Raw genomic sequence first — 3,560 nt, 5'->3', positions numbered from 1 at the left:
TATATATAGACTTAGAGGGCACAAACGCGATTATAGAAACACGATAGAATCGAAAAGGAGAAAGTCATGGCGCGACATAACGAGGGTGTACGTGACATTGTGGGGAAAATTGGTATAGGGACAGTGGTTTACCGTAGAGTGATCTCTAACAGGGGTAAGGAGCCGCAAAGGTATGAGGGGCCATTCAGGGTGATTATGATTAGAGAGCATAATATAGTAACAATAGAGAGTATTAAAGAACCAAAAAAACGAAGGACGGTCCACGTAGAACAAATCAAGTTTCCCATAATGAATAATCAATAGGATCTGGAGTTTTCTCATCTATGTAAAAAATTTTTTTTTTTGCATACAAAAGTTTTATCTTTAGTCTTTCTAAGTTTTATGGTAAGAAGAACGGAGTGGCAAGTTTTATTAGTTTTTTAAATAGTTCAAGTGTTAATTTTAGTTGATGAAAAGTGTATTTTTTTAGTTTTCGGTTTTTGTGTATAGGTGAGTTTGTCTTTAGTTTTTTTTTTGTATTTTGTTGTGGTTATCTTTTTGGAGTTTATGAGGCATGTTCATAAACTGGTAGGGGGGAGTTATGGTTGGACAAGGCCTGTATACAACACTAATCCTAACTCCTCATGTGAATAAACCTCAATAATGTCTATAGCATCACAGAGATAATAAACCACTATCTTTCTAGTAAGCGTACTGTTTAATTCTGTTCCCTCTTTCTCTCTTTCTTCAAGCTATTCAGTCTAAGTGCTCGTAAGTTATATATTCGTTGAATATATGATTAATATTTTAGAATTTACTTAAATATTATAAAAACAATATTAATATAAAGTTACAGCATTGAGAGTAGAGAGAGAGAAATACTTTATTTATCTATGCTGCCCAAATACATCAGGTTGCTACATACACAGCATACTTATCAATCCCTAATCGGACATATATAAATTACATATAATTACATGGTATAATAAAATAGAAAAATTTCAGTATATAATAATAAAATCAATTTCAGTTTATACGCCAAATAGAAATATTTCAATTCATTCCTTTTTTTTCTTTCCCTTTTCTGTTCCTTCAATTTCACCATTTCAAAATTTTTAATTCACCCGATCAACACATTCACTCTCCCGAATTCACCCTCCTAGATCCTCTCCAGTGACCCGCTAAACAAATTCACTATTGGACGGCAATGTGAGATCGGACCATTAATAATAGTCACAGCAGTAGATCAGCTTACCAAAAACAAACGAACAAATACATTCTACGAGAACAAGACTAACACATAGATTCAAAGGAAAATATAATAAAAAGCCGGTTACAAGAAACACTTGAATGGATTAATAAGTTTTAAAAAAATAAATAAATAATAGTACTAATATCACTGTGGTGTCTTTATATTTACTACATCAAAATTCGTCTTTATTAGGTGTACTTGACGTTATGAGGCCCTCTAGATTAGAGATAGGACCTTTCGAATTATTTTCTGGACAGGTTTGTGTAATAAAGAAAACGTTAAAATCATTAATTTATTAATTGGAAAATCGTTGATTAACCATACTTGTAGAGCTTTTCGGTATTTACCCTGTACCCATGTACTATGTATCCTAAAATTGAAATAAATAAATTTAATCTTATCAACAATTTATTATATATAAATGGAAGATGGTCCGGGTGCTGCCAAAATAACTCAAATAATAAATAAACTATTTATTGTGAGCTAACGTTTAGCCACACTTTGTAGGGGTTCATCAGGGCTTCCTAAATAAATAAAAGTGGAAAAATCAGAAATTATTCTTTTTTCTTTTCTTTATTTACTTAATACATTGTTGGTTTATATACTATTTAAGTTATTTCGACTGCACCCTTTTATATATTGATTTAATTATTATTTGCAAAGCAGCAAGAATTAAACGTGTATAAAGGGTACTTTTCTCGATGTTTAATTAGTAAAATAAAGAATTACTAAATTACTTACTAAGTGCATAGACGAGTATTTAAGTGCACCAGGGATAAATAAACTACTTAATCTTACTTAAAGATACCGTAGCATTCTCGTTTCGTTTTTATGAATCACAAGAGTAAGAAGGTCCCTGTATTTTCACGTTATAAAGATTGCCGCGACTTCTAAAAGCATTAACCAGGATTGTGAACATAAGCAGCTAAACCAAATTGTAATAGGATGTTTTATTGGTTGAATATGTTGTTAAAATTGGTTACTGCTTGGTCTACTAGTAATGTACTGCTATTGTTTATTAAACTAGTGGGGGTTCCTGGATTGAAATGTCGTAGTGTACGTGTAAAATCGGTCTCCGCTTCACATTTCATTCACACATTAATTTATAAACATTTGAAATATAATTTAATTCACATTATTGACTTAAGTCGGGCGAATTTAAACCATAGGCATAATGTTTATGTTAAACAAAGTTCAAATTAATTATAGGTGTATGAAATACACCTTCCACTTAAGGCCAGGCGCACTTCACTTTGCTTGCCTGGTTGGGTTGGAATGGACTGTATATAATTGAAAAATAACACATGATTAAATGAAAATAAAATTCTATTATCTAAGTTACAAGTAGTGTAGGGGGAGGACGAAAGAAAATATTTATGATTAGATGGGCTAATTAATTTAGAATGACTGGGCTATGGAAAATTTTAGATATAATGAGGCGGTTGATGGTGATGTAGATTTTAGATTTTGCTATGTGTACTTACTCCGTGTGTCCTTCTTCCCTCCACATTTCTATGCCTCTCTCTCTCCCCTCTGCTGCTAGGAACTACTCCAGTAGTTCCACTCACTCTTGGTAGATTTTGCAGTGAACAAAGAGGAATGTTGCTTCTAGCGAAAGACAAGTTGGGGCTCTAGTGCAGGTTGCTTCTCTTCCCAACAAGAGCACTGAAGGAGGCACGCTTTTGTTGCTGGCCACATGGGCGCTGGTAGTGCCTTTCTTATCTGCCCAATTCAATTCCGACTTTCAGTTAACCTTAAGTTACCCAAAACAATAGGAACTTCGATTTTATGACATTTAAAAGAATATAAATATTTAGTAAAATACTGAGGTGCAGAAAATTTCCAATTAGAATGTAAAACATTTTGTACTTGTATTGTGTTTTGGGAGATAGCCCTGCTCCTGAAATACTTCAGTAAGCCGAAATAGCATTTATTTGTGGACATAGTTCTGTGATGTATTTCTGCTTTAAAGTCATTTTCCGCGTTTACTTGCGATCCAAGCTGATCTCCTTCACTCTTTCAAATGAAAATCCTTCAGTTATAAAATGTGATGGTTCGTTCACATCTAGCTGTGGGCATGCGTGCCTGCATTTGGTTTTTGATTCTCTAAACCCACTCTAGCCACTGCTATCTGGAGACTGATAAAAGCGTTATTTAAATCTGTAGAGGTTCTTCCAACAATATGTAAGTCATCGGCAAAAGTCAAAATCATAGACCTGTTGAAGATAACTATAGCAGTGCTTCATTAAATTAAATTAAATCTGTAGTGCTATAACCCATGAAGGGTCAGGGGCTCAGTACGTTGTAAGGGGGTACTGTTACTAGACCA

The sequence above is a fragment of the Halyomorpha halys genome, unplaced genomic scaffold (genome assembly GCF_000696795.3).
Source record: "Halyomorpha halys isolate HHAL.00 unplaced genomic scaffold, Hhal_1.1 Scaffold763.1, whole genome shotgun sequence".
Classification (NCBI taxonomy): Eukaryota; Metazoa; Arthropoda; class Insecta; order Hemiptera; family Pentatomidae; genus Halyomorpha; species Halyomorpha halys.
The sequence above is the reverse complement of the archived record's forward strand: the minus strand, read 5'-3'. Positions refer to the sequence as shown.